The 17,225-nt window shown below is 42.7% G+C and overlaps 1 protein-coding gene across 24 annotated transcripts in view; it reads right to left on the minus strand.

Moving 5' to 3' along the window:
* The window catches only part of PHACTR3 (phosphatase and actin regulator 3), a 262,718-nt gene that overhangs the window by 190,462 nt on the left and 55,031 nt on the right, over positions 1–17,225 (minus strand). The window contains exon 1 of one of the 24 annotated variants that reach the window (XM_078392142.1): positions 14,342–14,584. The exons of 21 other annotated variants lie outside the window; for them this stretch is intronic. The gene's annotated coding sequence lies outside the window, so the exon portion shown is untranslated. Of the gene's footprint in view, positions 1–14,341; positions 14,585–17,225 lie in introns of those variants that run through there. 2 more of the 24 variants (XM_072996801.2, XM_072996802.2) reach the window with 2 other exon arrangements.

Raw genomic sequence — 17,225 nt, forward strand, 5'->3', positions numbered from 1 at the left:
CTTGACAATTTTTGTCCAGTCGTGTTCGACTCTAGCGTGCTCATCCCCGTTTCCAAGCCATAGAGCCAGCATTTTGTCCGAAGACAATCTTCCGTGGTCACATGGCTAATGCGACTTAGACATGGAACGCTGTTACCTTCCCACCGAGGTGGTCCCTATTAATCTACTTGCATTTGCATGCTTTCGAACCGCTAGGTTGGCGGGAGCTGGGACAAGCGACGGGCGCTCACTCCGTCGCGTGGATTCGATCTTACAACTGGTTGGTCTTCTGACCCTGCAGCACAGGCTTTTGCAGTTTAGCCCACAGCGCCACCACGTCCCAGTTGATCATGAATATAGAAGAACTGCGCAACTTTAATGTTGACAGTGAAGAAATTGAAATTGTTAAAGATTTTGTATACCTTGGTTCAATCATGAATCCAAATAGAGACTGTAACCAAGAATTCAGAAGAAGATGGAAAGCCAGCAGTGAAGGCAGAGATCAACTAATGTAAGATTATGTTACTGGAGACCAAGACCAAGATCATCCACTCTCTTGTATTCCCAGTCTATATATATGAGTCTGAAAGCTGGACAGTAAAGAAAGCTGACAGGGGAAAAATTAATTTGTTTGGACTGTGGTGCTGGAGGAGAGCTCTGAGGATACCCTGGACTTCTAGAAAGACAAACAAGTGGTTCCTAGATCAGATCAAACCTGAAGTATATCTGAAGGCAAACACGATAAAACTGAGGCTGTCCTACTCTGGGCACATCATGAGAAGGCAAGATCCTCTGGAAAAGGAAGAAATGCTGGAAAAGGTTGAAGGCAGCAGTCAAAGAGGAAGACCAAATAGGAAATGGATTGACTCCCCAAAAAAGATACTGCCTTTAGCTTACAAGGACTGCACAGAACTGTTCAGGACAGGACATTTTAGAGATCTCTCATTCATAGAGTCACTGTATGTCAGAGATGACTTGACAGCACATGTTGTTGTTTAGTCGTGTCCAACACTTTGTGACCCCATGGACCAGAGCACGCCAGGCCCTCCTGTCTTCCACTGCGTCCCGGAGCTGAGTCAAATTCATGTTGGTCGCTTCGATGACATTGTCCAACCATCTTGTCCTCTGTTGTCCCCTTTTCCTCTTGCCTTCACACTTTCCAAACATCAGGATCTTTTCCAGGGAGTCTTCTCTTCTCATGAGATGGGCCAAAGTATTGGAGCCTCAACTTCAGGATCTGTCCTTCCAGTGAACACTCAGAATGGATAGGTTTGTTCTCCTTGCAGTCCAGGGGACTCTCAAGAGTATCCTCCAGCACCACAATTCAAAGGCAGCAGTCAGCCTTCTTTATGGTCAGCCTTCTTTATGGTCCAGCTCTCACTTCCATACATTGCTACACGAAAAATCATAGCTTTGACTATGCAGACCTTTGTTGGCAAGGTAATGTCTCTGCTTTTTAAGATGCTGTCTAGGTTTCTCATTGCTTTCCTCCCAAGAAGCAGGTGTCTTTTAATTTCATGGCTAGTGTCACCATCTGCAGCAATCAGGGAGCCCAAGAAAGTAAAATCTGTCACTGCCTCCATATCTTCACCTTCTATTTGCCAGGAGGTGATGGGACCAGTGGCCATGATCTTAGTTTTTTGGATGTTGAGCACTCTCCTCTTTCACCCTCATTAAGAGGTTCTTTAAGTCCTCCTCACTTTCTGCCATCAGAGTGTTATCATCTGCATATCTGAGATTGTTGATATTTCTTCTGGCAATCTTAATTCTGGTTTGGGATTCATCCAGTCCAGCCTTTCGCATGATGTATTCTGCATATAAGTTAAATAAGCAGGGAGACAATATACAGCCTTGTCGTGCTCCTTTCCCCAATTTTGAAACAATCACTTGTTCCATATCCATTTCTAACTGTTGCTTCCTGTCCCACATATAGGACAGAGATGACATGACAGCACATAACAACAAACAAACACACAACGAAGCACCAGTGAGTGAAATCCAGCTAGTGTAGGCCCACTGAAACAAATAGGAGTTGTTTAAGACTACTTGTGTAACTCACTTGGGTTTCAACAGGTATGCTCTAGTTAGTACTAAAAATTTATCTAGCCCCTGGTCTACATTTCTTCTGAACACTCCATCTAAATAAATACACATCACCTAGTAGTTCACAACAGAAAAATCCCAGAAGACACAGTAGCCCCAGAGGAGGTCTCCCTTAGGCTACTCAACGACTGATGGGAATCCAGCTATCTCTTCCCCTCAAAAGGTTGTCCATGACAGACGGCAGTTGGTGGGAATTGCCCCTACAAGACACTCTAAGCTCCCTGAGCAGGGTATTAGTAAGGGGCAGATAAATCTCCAGACCATGTCCTGACCTCAACAAGAAAGAACATGTATTCTAGACCTGGAGGCCAGCATGAAGAGATTCTTTACAAGTCCTATGCAGTACTCATGCTTCCATTCTCGTCATTCCTTTGACAGGAGGTATCATTTATTTACAACAGCATGTGATGGCATCTTGAGTGCTAAATACTTTAAAGGGTTTAATAAAAGATGCATCACTGAGTTGAAGTAGGCATGACTCTAGAAATAACCAGCCTTTTATAAATAGGAAGGTCGTAGGTGGTCCATAGTTTTACAGAGAGGTTTGAACTCATTTTCAAGTGTCCTTGGCTGTGCCTGGCCATCTGCCCTCCTGATATGTTGGACCCACTACCCTTCTGAGCTGCAACTCTTTAGTAAAAATAGAATATTTAATATATCAATTGAACCCAAAGCATAAGCAGACATACAACTATAGATTGTTAATACGTGTTTCACTTCTGATTTTATATTCACCTGTGATCTCCTATAATTTGTTCTCATTAGAGATGTTAAGGATACTCATTGAATTCTTTGTTCTCATAGATTTCCCAGGGACGTGGTGCTGCTGCAGGCTAAACCGCAGAAGCCTCTGTGCTGCAGGGTCAGAAGACCAGCAGTCGTAAGATCGAATCCATGCGACGGAGTCCTCACCAGCTCCTCACCAACCTAGCAGTTTGAAAGCATGCAAATGCGAGTAGATAAATAGGTACCACCTCAGTGGGAAGGTAAAATGGCATTCCTTAGTCACACTGGCCATGTGACAATGGAAACTGTCTTCGGACAAGTGCTGGCTCTATGGCTTGAAAACGGGATGAGCACTGACCGCTAGAGTCGGACACCACTGGACTAAAATGTCAAGGGGAACCTTTACTTTAACCTTTCTCATAGATTTAGGGTGTCTCAACAGATCACCTAGATAAGGAATTTTCAAGCAGCAGATGATTCCTTGCCTCCAGTGTGAGAGTGAGATAAGGAGTGCTTTATTTTCCTGTCAAAACTTTCTGCATTTTATATAAAATATCTCTGCAGCAGTCTACACAAAAAGAGTCTCCTTTCTCAATAAGAAGTAAATCTCTCTCTCTCTTACTCACTCACACACACACATGCACACACACACACAAACATTATTCCCTTGCAATTCTTACGTAAGGGACTGCTTCCTGTGATGCCACAGGAGACGGCCCACCCCCTTGATTTTACGTTTTGTCCCACGGGTACAAGTATTCCAGAGACGTAATATGGGATAGCAGCTTGTGAAGATGGGGCAGACAGGAGATCATACAGCTGACTCGCTCTCTATCCATTCCATGCCCCTTCACAGACTGCATGCCTGTCTGAGGCAGATGGCTCACTCTGCCTCACAACAGGGCTGGCCCAGCCTACCAAACAAATAAAGGGGCAGGCAGGTGGACTTTCACAAAGATATAGAGGGACCTCCTTCCTCTGCTCAGTGGGCAGACAGAAGCGGGGTCACTGGGTTATCCTGAGCTTGAGTTGGGGAGCAGTGCCCCACTTCCTCCGACACATGAGCCACCTCTGATTTACATCCTCAGATTTCATTGCCTCATCAACATTCCCAGTTTCTCTGGCCATTTCTCTCTGTGTGTCTTCCTCCCCCACCTTTCAGAGCAACCCTGGCTGCCACAACACCTGTCCCACTGTCCTCCAGACTGCCCAGTGTATACACATGGCACTGGTGTGGCCAGTTAAGTACAACCATCAGAGCTGAATGGGTGGAGGAAGACACCCAGGGTGTCTCCTTCATCAGAGGATGATACAATCATGATCCTGAACTGACCTCACTCAGCCTCTTACACAGTAATAGATGATAAGTTTAGAAATCTTACTTCGGAAGACTACATATCCCTAGTGGCCGTGCTGTATGGAGGATTCTGGGAACTGTAGTCTTAATTTTTTTAAAAAAAATTCTAAACTACAATATGTAGTAATGCATAATTTTTCACCAGCTACTCACTTTCCAAAGACACTTTCAACGTGTTTTTGGAAACATTTGAAAATGAAATGCTGGAGGCTGTTGATACAAGCAACTGTGTTTGCAGATTGGAAGGTGTGAGATAGGAGAAAGAGCGTTACATCAGAGTGCCTCCTTACTTGATATAAACTGTAGACATTACTTATGGGCTGTGAGTCCAAATGGCATTCTCTGATATCACGGGAGATCTTCTAGAGGCAGAGGCAGTGCATGCCTTCTGGCTCATGTTAGCTTAGCTGCTCTGATGTCACGTAAGAGGACAGAAAACCGTAGGACACACTCTGGAACAAGTGTGTCACATTTTAGTAGTGGGGGACAGCAATGATGTTTTTGCACAACAATGCAGAAAAATTCAAAGCACCAGTCTTAGATTTACTCATGGATGTTAGTGTGCGTGTTAGAATTATAGAATCATAGTGTTGGAAGGGGCCTATAAGGCCATCTAGTCTGACCCCCTGCTCAGTGCAGGAATCCAAATTAAAGCAGATCTGACCAATTGGTTGTCCAATTTCCCCTTGAATGCATCCAGCATTGGAGCACCCACCAACTCCCAAGGTAACTGGTTCCATTGTTGTACTGCTCTAACAGTTAAGACGTTTTTCCTATTCTTGTACCTTGAGCCTATTATTATGTTTCCTGCACTCTGGGATGATCAAGAACAGGTCCTGCCCCTCCTTTGTATGACTACCTTTTCAAGTCTTAGAAAAGTGCTATCATTTTTCCCATCAGTCCTCTTTTCTCAAGGCTAAACAATTTTCTCTTCTCAAGACTGTTTTTGTGTGCATAGTTCTTATGTGTGAGAGAGAGACATTTGCTTAGAATATTTCTATTCCTTCTGATAATTCCAGCAGGATGATCAGACGGCACACATAACAGCCAAAGACGTGTTGTCCAATGTAGTAAACTGCCCAGCAGGAGACCCATTGAATCATTGGTGATTTACTGAGCCAGCTCCTCCGTATGCTTCATTGATTAAAATGGTTCCATTCTAGTGGAATTTACTACACTAAGCAACAGGATTTTGACCTGTTTTAAGACAAGAAAGTCTGCCCCTTTGATAACCATGCATTTACCTAAAATTATTTAAAAGAACAGCCAAGCAATAAGCTGACCAGGAGCTGTACAGTGGTGCCTTGACTTATGACCATCCCTACTTACGACCATTATGACATACGACCAGCTCCGGCTGCAAAATTTTGCTTCAACTTGCAGCCGGAGCTTTGACTTGCGACCAGGAAAGGCAGGGGGGAAAGGCAGGAAATGCAAATCATTGGTGGCGAGGAACCTGCTGCTTTGTAGCTGTTTTGCCCCAATGGTTAGGGAAAGGGATGCAGCAGCAAGGGTAGGTGGCGGTGGGGACACTACTGCACCTGGTAATGGTGGGATCCTGGTCCTCATTCATGGCGCAGGGCGGAGGGGGCCCCCGATTCAGAGGAAGGGTCCTCCCGCGCCACCGCCTCCTCCTTCCTGGCGAGGCTGCTCTCAGTGCTTGGCGCTGCGGGGATAGCTCACCTCCCAATGGGCTCGTACGACGACGGCGCAGCACCGGGAGGTGGAGCCTGGCCGGGATGCTCTGGCCGCTCACCTCCCAACGGGCTCCTACGGTGGAAAATTTATTGTAGTGTCCTTGGGGAATCACCCCAAAGAGTTAATTTTTCTTGGTAAAGATCCATTAAAGATTTCTTTGCAAGAATGCTACCATGTCTATGGGTCACTGGAGATGGTTAAGAAAAAAAATCCTGTTGCTTGGGGGGGTAATTTTTTTTTTTTTTTTGGCCGGAACGGATTAATCGCGTTCCCATGCATTTCAGTGGGAAATGGTGCTTCGACTTGTGACCATTTTGACTTACGCCCATCTTCTGGAATGGATTATGGTCCATTGAGGCACCTCTGTATTTGCTGCTAAGGAAAAGATCCCAAATGATCTGATGCCCACTCTCATTTTACCCTGAAAGGTATCTCTGTTTTGGGGATTTTAGAGGTGAAATGCTATTTTAATTTGATAATGACGATTCTAAAGCCCATAAACTATGTTTGATCAGCTAAATTATTGAAGCCTTTGCTGGTGAACCATAACAAGCATTTTGTCAACCAATGGTGCGCAAATCTTCCTTCCTTCCTTCCTTCCTTCCTTCCTTCCTTCCTTCCTTCCTTCCTTCCTTCCTTCCTTCCTTCCTTCCTTCCTTCCTTCCTTCCTTCCTTCCTTCCTTCCTTCCTCCCTTCCTTCCTTCCCAGACCACATGCCAAGAATATTACTATCAGCAACAACAATTCAAACGGAATGAAATGAATACACAATGGCCACTACAGGAAAGTGATATGGTGTTTCTGAAGAAGTCCCATGGCTTTTTTTCTAATCTGCACGGTGCCTTTTAAGCTGACTCTATTATACAATGCCACCCCAAAGAGTTAATTTTTCTTGGTAAAGATCCATTAAAGATTTCTTTGCAAGAATGCTACCATGTCTATGGGTCACTTGAGATGGTTAAGAAACAATTCATAATGCATTTATGACAGGAGACAAAGGGCAACCACATAAAAGAACGATAAACCCACTCATCACACTTGCCTTGTGCACCCAGGAATCATTCCTGCTGCTCTTTTCCACATGAAACTTTTGTTTGCTAATGAGCATCGATGGGAATAAGCCACTTTAAAATGTGTTGGTTGCCTGATCAAATTTACATACCTTATCAAAGAGCTCTGACGCCTTCAGTTGGAAAACTGAGTTTTGTTTTGGAAGCCATGTTGCCACCATATGCGGTCTTGTGCTGGATGGTTGTCTTGTTTATTTTGCAGGTTTAGAACATGCCATATTGCCTGAAGGCAAGCAAATGCAGACAGACAGTCAGCAATGACCACCATCTGCCCTTCCTTCCCACATCTATGGCCCAATTCCATGGAAACATTTTCCAGACACTGACCGTCTTCTGTGCCTGTATTATTCAGTGTGGGTAGAAATACACATTCTATTGATCTTAAAAAATCTCCTGGATCATCTTACTGGTCCTGTGGGTCCCACATGTTCTTTTCCAAACATGTGATCAAATCTGAGCCAACTTTTTCAGAATAATTCCTTATTTGGTTCTCAAGTTAGGCAAGACTTGCTAGTTGATTCCCCAAACACACTATAATAAATAATTGCATTTTTTTTGTTGTTTATGATTTTCCTGTCTGTCACACAAACACATTCACATTCCGCATCAGTGGAACTAGCGGGTGGATCAAAGAAAAAGCAGCACAGTAGATGCTTCCATGTGGCTCCTTCTGATGCTGGTCTACTAACATCTCCAAGAGGATCTAATAATATGTATTTTACCAACAGCCTCCCCAGAGACTAGATCATATTCCCAGAGGAAGAAATTATTATCCCCATTCTTGTGGTTTCATCAAGTAAACATTGCTGAAATTGTGGCAGGGTAGAAGTTCCCATGCCACTGTACCAACAAAATTCCACCTTCCAAAATAGTTTGAGGAAAACTGTTCTCCCCTCCTAAGACTCAGAAAAGTTTTTTGTTTGTTTGTTTGTTTTACTACCTCTCCCTGGATCACCCAGCCATTGCAATCAGTTCTGGTCCAAAACATAATGCAGAGTTGTACTCCAAACATCTGACCACCGTGATCTGAAAAATATTTGTTTCCGAGCTCTCTGCTTTAAGAATTGGTCCAATCAACTGAGAGGGCAGGCCTATCAATATTTTTCATCGAAGCAACTAAACCTTCCTAGTCAGAAGCTGTGTACCCATGACAGGACTGTTGTCTTCAAGTCTTGTCTCTAGGCTTTTCAAAAATATGTCTGGTCCTATTTGAAAATGTCATGCTGGAATAATTCTTTTTTTTTTTTTTTGTCTTTTTCAATAGTATTCTTGTGTATTTAGATGGACACACTTTTAAAAAACCAAACTAACCCAAAGCAAAAAGCTCCCATATAAAACCTAATAATTATGATTTCTCTCTCATTCTTCTAAAATGATAGTTGCTGGTGAAATTATCATCATCATTAGCATCTTAGAACTGCATAGCTGGAAGAGTACCACTAGATCATCGAGTTCAGCCCCTGCCCAGGAGGCACAGTATGGAACTGAACTGCCAACTTTGGGCTCTCCAGCTAGAGACCTATTTGCTACAGTTGCCCACCACGGTTTTTCATCCTTGAGTTGTTGAACTCCATTCTTGTGGCTTTTGCAAGAATGCAAAAAAATATTGTTCTCTATTCAGTGCACCTAAACCTCCCTTAAAGCTCAAAGAAAAGAATGCATCCAATGGAACTAAAAATGTAGCCGGGTTCTTGTACAACACACCAAATCATCTGCCAGGAAGATTCCTGCAGCGCTGTGCTGTGTATTAGCATACTTTCCAGAAGAAGGCATTCATTATTGGAGGCATTTCACGCCTCCAGAGGCTGGCTTTCTTTCAGCCAAATACTCCATCCTTCTTCCCTGTTTACACAGCAGACATCTCTTTGAAAGTATTTGTCTGTCTGAAAAACTATGCAGTGAAGAAATCCTAGCTTAAAATATGGAGTCCAAAAGAATTGCTGACTTTGCCTGCTACAGGAAAAGCAGTCAAGTGTCCTGTGTAATTTAAAATCTAGTATGTTTATGATAGCCTAAGTTTTGCATTGACTAGAGACTATTTTGTCACATGCATTAAGCAGCTGTTTCCTTGAGTTCATAGATATGCGTGCATGTAGATGAGGTCTGTCGCATTCCTAATGCGAAAACATATAAGTTAAGAACAATAAAATGTCCTTAAATACTCATAGACCCAGCCACTTGCTCTTTCTGTCTGGTGGAGAGTGGACAGAAAGGTCCTTTTATCAGATTATTGTCTATCAGCATTCTCACAAAGGCGTTAGACGTTCAAGAAGTTCAAAGGTGATTAAGGAGAACTCTCGATGTTTGTTTCAACACAAATTGGCTTTGTTTGTGTCACTCTTGGAGCAAAAATGAGGAAGATGATCATTAATGTATTAAGGCTCTCATCCATCTGGTATGAAAACTATCACTTCACACGGACAGGTTGAACAATTGTTTCATTTTAGTTACTTTGATTTCTAAAACTGTGCCTGCTGCTCATCTGTCATACACTTAACATTGATTGATTGATTGATTGATTGATTGATTGATTGATTGATTGATTGATTGATTGATTGATTGATTGATTGATTGATTGATTGATTGATTGATTGATTGATTGGGCTTCTACCATGCTCATCTAAACCAAAGGTCTACTCTGGGTGGCATTACAAATTTTTAAAAACAGTGAAACCAATATACATGTACTATGAATCCAAGATAGAAAAATGTCAAAATTTAAGATACGACAGGAGGGAAAGCCTGTCAAAATAGCCAGGTCTTAACTTTACTCCTGAAAACACCCAGAGAGGGAGCCAGGTGGCTCTCCACAGGCAAGTTGTTCTGAAGGCGAGGGGCCACTGCTAAGAAGACCCGGTTCCTTGTTCTTTCCTTCTGGACCTCCCTCGGCATTAGGCCCCTCAGCCGCCCGGCCTGGCTAGAACGACTATGGCAGAACTGGGTGGGAAAAGGCATTCTGCCAGAGTACGCATTTTAAAAAATAAACAAATAAATAAATAAATAAACAAACACACCCCATCACCACCAGAATAATGACAGATCCCTAAAGCTAAAATAGTAAGAATCCAGATATTCTGAAAACAATCCAGAAGTTAGTAATTCAAAGCATTACTCCTAAATTTAACATCCATGGAGAGATGGAGTCTTTAAAAAATAGTTTTATTCATTATATCCGCCCAAAGTATTTCAACAAATAGAAGAAAGGGACAACCCATACAACATATTACATCCAAAAAGCAACAAAATAAAACCATTTTCATAGCAGTCATCTTCAAGATGGTTTATTAAATAATTATTATTATTATGTTCTGTCACGTTGATTCCAACTCCTGCTGATCCTTCTCAGGATTTTCTAGGTTAAGTGCAGTGGTCCCCAACCTTGGGCCTCCAGATGTTCTTGGACTACAACTCCCAGGAGCCTTCCCCACCACCTCTGCTGACCAGAATTTCTGGGAGTTGAAGTCCAAAAACATCTGGAGGCCCAAGGTTGGGGACCACTGGTTTAGAGTACTCAGAAGTGATTCACGAGTCCTTTTTTCTCAAGGCACTCTGAGACTATGCAGCTCGTACACAGGCTGGCTGTTCTCCTGGGAGGCCCAATAGGGAATCAAAACCCAACCACTGTTTTTTCTAGCCATGTATCCATGTATACTGAGCCATCCAAGCAGCCCAAAGTATCTTGTGCATACATATCACTAAACGAACCATGTCTACGAAAGTTTCAGATTATTTGTCCCCACATTTAACTGTATGGCAGGTGGTAACAGCCTGAAGGGAGGCGCAGCAGCAGCTCCTTGAGGATGACTACCTAAAGAAGTATTTTGACATTTTATGAATGTGGTATGATTGCACTGGTTGTATCATCCATTTCTTCTTTCGCAGCCCCTGACGAAGATCACAGAATAATCTGCTGGCCAAAATATATCCTGCTGCTGAACTGATTCATTCATTAATTCATGTCTAGAGAACCCACCTCTCGTTGTACATTGGACATAAATGGTTCTTTCCACTTCCTTTTATGTTTGTATTTGTGTGTGTTTTTTTATCACTGATAAGGCAGAAGCCATCCAATCTTTACTCATAAGCATGCACCATCGATCTCATAGATTGCCACAAGCAGGGAGCAGGTGCAATGCAGAAAGCTGCTTACAGAGCAATTACTGCAAATGTCATCTGCCACCCACCATGCTACAGGTGGAGGCAGAAGAAGGCAATCTAAATATGTCAGCAAATTAAGAAGACTATGGGTGATCAGGGGAAGCTTCAGTCGGTTTATAGCCTTGCACAGCATGGGATTTGCTGAGGAACAGGGAAATCTGTCAGTTTTAATTTCTCCTGCTTTTGATTTTTTAAAAAAAATCAGATTACTTCTGTCCCGTGAACATGCCTAGCAAATTTCAGCGAATTTCTCGAACTTTTCAGTCATCTGAACTGGCCAAAGTCAAACCTATATATGTGATAAAGAGCTTCAGAAAACATTGTCATCTAGCATGGCATTGTTTGAACACATGAGAATTCAAGGCTGGGATTTTAAGAGTTACGGACTCAAACAGCTGATTCTGGATGGACAGATCTGTTGATTTCCATTTCAGTGACTTGCGTACTCTACTCTCAAGTTCTTTCTGTTACAAATATGGAGAAATTTGGGAATTTGGAAAATTTATTGATTTGCTTGAAATAGATTTATCCCATCTTTCTACTTAAAAAGGACCCAAGGTGGCTTTAAATACAGTATTTAATGCTAACAATGGTGAGTATACGGCCACCAAAAAAGGATCAAACAAATATCGTACAAAACAAAAACTAACAAACAAACAAACAAAAAACATAAGCAATACCAAAACACATTCAAAGCAGTAAGGCACAACAATTCATTGAAAAACCCCACTCAGACAGCCAGTCATTCCGAGAAAGCTTGCCTAAAGAGAAAGGTCTTCACCCGTGGAAGGACTGCAGGGATGGGGCCAGCCTAGATTCCTGTGGGAGGGAGTTCCAAAGTTTGGGAGCAGTAACCAGAGAAGGCCCTCTCCCATGTCTCCACCAAATGCACTTGTGAAAGTGGCAGGACTGAAAGGAGGGCCTCTCCTTTTGATCTTAAAACTCAAGTGGGCTCATAAAAGGAGGTGCAGTCCTTGAGATAGTTTGGGCCCAAGCAGTTTAGGGCTTTATGGGTTAGAACCAGTCCTTTGAATTCAGCCCAGAAACAGATCAGCAGCCAATGGAGCTCCTGCAACAGTGGAGCTGCTGTTACAGCAGTCCCAGTTGGCAATCTGGCTGCTGTGTTCTGGACCTGATGAAGTTTCCTGACATTTACCTACATCTATACATTTATTCGGCGTTCTGTGTCTAATCGCGCTGTCCATATGACCACGGAAACTGGCTCCATGGCTTGGAAACGGGGATCAGCACTGTCCCCTAGAGTCGGACACGGCTGGACAAATTGTCAAGGGGAACCTTTACCTTATACAGATATTCATATACAAAATACATCTTGCGGCACAACCAAGATGAAACAAAACTCTTCGCCATCCCTAGTTCTGCCATATGCAACAGAGAACTGTAGACCATGTACGTGTCCCTCCAGCTTTGGGGTCTACGCAGAAGAGGCCAGGGTCTCCTTGATGTAGAAATGCTCAGCACAGTTCTGTTTCCAGGCATTCCTGGTGCTTAAGAGTGCTTCCTTTTCTTTCTAGATTAGGATGGAGATGACATGAAACAGGGACTCCTCCACTGAAATGCCTCATAAAAACTTAGGAAAGGCTGTGCACTGTCAGCCCAATGCACTGTCTAGTCCACCATTCAATATGCACAATGATGTCATGCTGTTTCCCTTTTAGGTCCAGCAAGCTCAGTCACAATAATCTTTTAGGAATGTTATAGCAGCTCTTGATAATAGGGATTATGAACAAGCAGCACACATTATCATCCGCTGCTGGTGCATTTTATGGTTGCTGCTGTCTGAAATTTGGTGTATGCATTCTGTGTTTTTTTCAATGCATAGATTAGATAGATAGATAGATAGATAGATAGATAGATAGATAGATAGATAGATAGATAGATAGATAGATAGATAGATAGATAGATAGATTGATTGATTGATTGATTGATTGATTGATTGATTGATTGATTGATTGATTGATTGATTTGATTGATTGATTTGATTGATTGATTTGACTGATTGATTTGATTGATTCAAGGAATGTACTCTAGCCGACCAACAGGACTTGGATCTAATTGATAAACTAATATTTATGTACTGCTTAAATCTAAGGGCTTCAAGGTGTTGTACAACAAAGAGATAACATGCTGTTCATGGGGTGGGGTACCTGTTTTGGTAAAGTCTTGTGGCATCTTAAAAAGGAATGCTTTGTTTTGTATTACCTTTGGTATAAGCCGCATAGAAAGCTGCAGTCATCCTTCCCCAAAGTTTACACCAAACAAAACTTGATCACCAGTGCAATGCACATACACAATGTACAGCATTAAAAGACAAGGTGTATGTCTTCTGCAAAATAAGTGGTAGACTGGCTTCCACAAGGAAAGGTGTGAAACAGGTGTGTTTTCACTATGTATTTCAAAACCAGAATTGTTGGAGCATGGTTTGTTTCTGAAGAAAAGGTTTTCAGCATGAGTACCATTGCATTAAAATCCTTGCCCCAAACAACAGTCAATTCAACCTGAGGAACCCATGATACTGACTTCAGAGACTAAATTTGTCTACAAGGAAGTAGGTGATCTCTCTCTGTTTATAAGCCTCTTTGCTTGAACCAAGATAGACTTCAAACAAAGGTTGGATGATTGTCTATGAAGGATGCTTTAGCCACAGAGTGGCAAGATACTGGATTAAATAACAGCTCGGGTTCCTTCCAGGTCTACAATACTACAGTTTATGTAATGAGGCAATTCATGAGGAAACCTAATGGAAGGCAAAAGCATTTGGACACAAAAAACAATATTCTTTAGGAGCATCTGTCATATCTGTAATCCACCATGTTCCGTTTTGTTTTGAAGATTTTCTATTTTAATGGTGTTCAATGCATAATATTTCTGGTTGCCAGAAACTCGCAAGAGACACACGTAAAATAGCAAGTTCTCTTTCCCCATGATTCAAAAAGAAAAAAAGAAAAAGAAAAAAAGGCCTGTCAAATGCCAGTACCTGCCCAGGAATGTAGAGTAGACTGTATAACGGATGGTTGGGACATAAAGGAAACCTGTAAATCCCCGGTGAAAGGAACCAACATATGCATACATCTGAGTCATTTTGACAGCAACAGTCTCTCTGCTTCCCAAAATAGATGCTACCTTGCTTGAGTCTGTTTGCCAAAGATCCCCTGGAGCTGCTGAAATGCCACCACTTAGACAGAATAAACATGTGCAGACCTTTCTCCGTTAACATCTTTCTACTCACCTCAGGAGTTCTACTTCTTGTTTGGAAGACGTTGGCTGCCACAGACTTGGGGTCGGTGGGTGGGAATCATTCCTTCCCTTGTAGGCTCCAGAAAGTCCTGCACTTTTTACCCTACTTCAAAATCCACACACACAGACCTCTCTGGAGTCTAGACAGATTCTGTTTGCACTGTGGACAATGGCTGGATGTGTTTCTCATTTTAGACGGCGGAGGAGATAGGGAAACAAAAAAGCGGAGACACACATCCTATACCAAGGGCTGCCTGGAGTTCATCTGTTCCAGTGCACGCACGGTGATGATTTCATGCAGGCTGAAGAATCCAGCTCCTTCTTCGACAGCCTCCCCCGGGCCCTAACAACAATCTGTCAAGTGACATCCCCCACCACAACCGCCTTCACTTCTTTCTGCAAATTCCTTTACTTCTTGTAGCAGAAGCTCTGGATCCATAAGCCTTTTTAACTAGAAGTGTGGGAGGAGGGGGAGGAGGGAATGCAAGTAAAGAGGAGAGAAGAGCCCGTGGAAGCAGCTGTGCTTAGAAACCAGACCCCGGCCAGAAATTACAGTTCCTTACTTGTCTTCTACAGCACACAGTGATGGCAAAATTTTGCTGGGATATTCTGGGAGTTTAACCCCCCCCAAAAAAAAAAATTCGTGTGAGTTCAATGTGACTGCAGGCACACATATCCACACTGACCATTCTGAGAGAGAGGGAGAGAGGGGGAAAGAGAGGGATAAAAGTAGAAGTAAATAGGCTTCCATAGGAAACCAAAAATCCCTTCTCACAAGGCCATTCTGTTTTTATCGCATGCTTATCCACTGTTGCCCAGGTGTTGTCTGAAGACATTCCACCTTAATTTCAGGAACAACTGTTACAGCATAGGTCTAGAATATTTTCTTAAAATAGTTAGCAACAACCCACGTTTAGTGTCAATCAAAACAAGCATTTGATTTACTTCATTAGTTATATTTATGCCCCACTTTTTTTCCAATGGGCAAGCTATATGACTCTCCTTCTCCCCACTGTATCCTGAGATCACCGCTTTGAGGTAGATCAAGCTGAAAGAAACCAGGCCTGGTGGAGATCACCCTGTGAATTGCGTGGTCCAGGAGGACCAGAATCTGGATCCTTCAAATCTCAGGGCAGCACCTAGGACCCACCTAACACAAAACCAGAACACTGAAAATACTGCATTTCTGCTACAACTGCTAGAATCCTCCAGCCAGCATGCTTGTGGCCACACCCACAGTTGTCACCTGCAAAACAACAACCAAACATTGTTCATCTTCCATCTCCAACTGTCAAATACCAGGGTCTGCTCTATGCGACACCCACAGTTTTCCAGCTGCATAGAGAGATGATAAATATTTGCACACACACTATATGACACGCAAGAATTCTCAAAGGCTGCCTTCTCCTATCTTTTAAATTTGCATATTCTCTCAATATTCAGTGATGGACTGATTATCAGAGGAAGAGCAAGAAAGCAGGTGGAAGCACAAACAGAAGGGAAAAACAGAAGCCCCAACACTGGCAAGTGATAGCTTGGAAATGTTTTGAACTACAGTCCCCATAATCCCCCTGCTGGGATGTTCTGAGAGGTGTCCTTTAAAAACAAAGTAGTATTTCCAAATTCTGTGCAGTTGCTAGCTGGGAAAAGCACCTCATAAATTAGTATGTCATCAGGAAGATATATATTGTTTTTAAAATGCGAAGTCACTTAATTCTCTCCATAGCAGCCTGAGCCTGCACTTTGTACCATCTTTTCCTGTTTCTCTGATGCAAAAGAGAAGCACTAGTGGGGAAAGGTGCATTTGCAGTGTCACTGAGAGCTCAACTGGAAGGAGCGGCTACAGACTTTCTCCGTAGGCTTAATCAATATGCCTGGAGCTCTGCTGAGAGGTAATTCCATGGACATTTTCAACCACCTGCAGCTTGCTACCAAAAACAACCAAGAGAAAGAAACACCTCTTGTCCCTACTAATGAGCATCTTTCTCCCTCCCTCCATTTTAAGGTCCACAGCAAAACTGCACAAGCTGAGGAACTGATACACTCTTTGCAAGACAAGTCCTTCTCATTATCTTTGGGCAGAACTAAGGTTGCTGACATCCAGATTATGGAAATGTTACTTCTTTGGACTGCTGCAACTGGAATGCAAGAGGTTGCAATCCAAAAGGTTCATTTTCCCAAGATCTGCCAACTAATAATCCGAAATTGTTCCTATACTTTCTAATTCTGCCACCAAGGGAAGGTCCTTCTGAGCCAATGATAGACGTCTGGTGGCCTTTTCTGCCAACGAAGTAAAGAAAGAGTTACTGAAACTAAACTAAAACTGAAAGAAATTTCCTCCAGAACATTATGTGTTGCAAGGTTCCTCAGATCTTTGATGTTCCTCCTCAAGTGCTATTTGATTTCAATATGTGGTATCAGACCCTTGGCATTTGACGGTAATGACAGCTGGGTCCCACCAAACCCAGAGGAAAGCAGCCCACCATTTTAAGGATGTCACCGAATGGCATTTAGCTAAGTTCCTCCTCTGCACTAGAACCGGCTCAATGCGTTTGGTATCTGGCTGCAGAGTTAGAGGTCAGGAGTTTGATTCTCACTCCGCTTCTCAAGAGAAGAGCCAGCCTGTGTAACCTTGGGCAAGCAGCGGAGTCCCAGAGTATCCCCAGAAGAAGGGATTGGTAAACCTCTTTTCTGTATGCTGTACCTAAAGAAACTCTAGAAAGGATCACCATAAGTCAGGATCAACTTAAATGTGTGTGATTATTAAAGAGAATAAATGTCATTCTTACTAAAATACACACACAGAGAAAGAGAGTTCCCACAAAGGTCAAGGTAGGCTTAGGTTCTCTTTGTGTCTTTATAAAAACCCCAAACCA

This window comes from Pogona vitticeps, chromosome 4 (genome assembly GCF_051106095.1).
Source record: "Pogona vitticeps strain Pit_001003342236 chromosome 4, PviZW2.1, whole genome shotgun sequence".
Taxonomy (NCBI): Eukaryota; Metazoa; Chordata; class Lepidosauria; order Squamata; family Agamidae; genus Pogona; species Pogona vitticeps.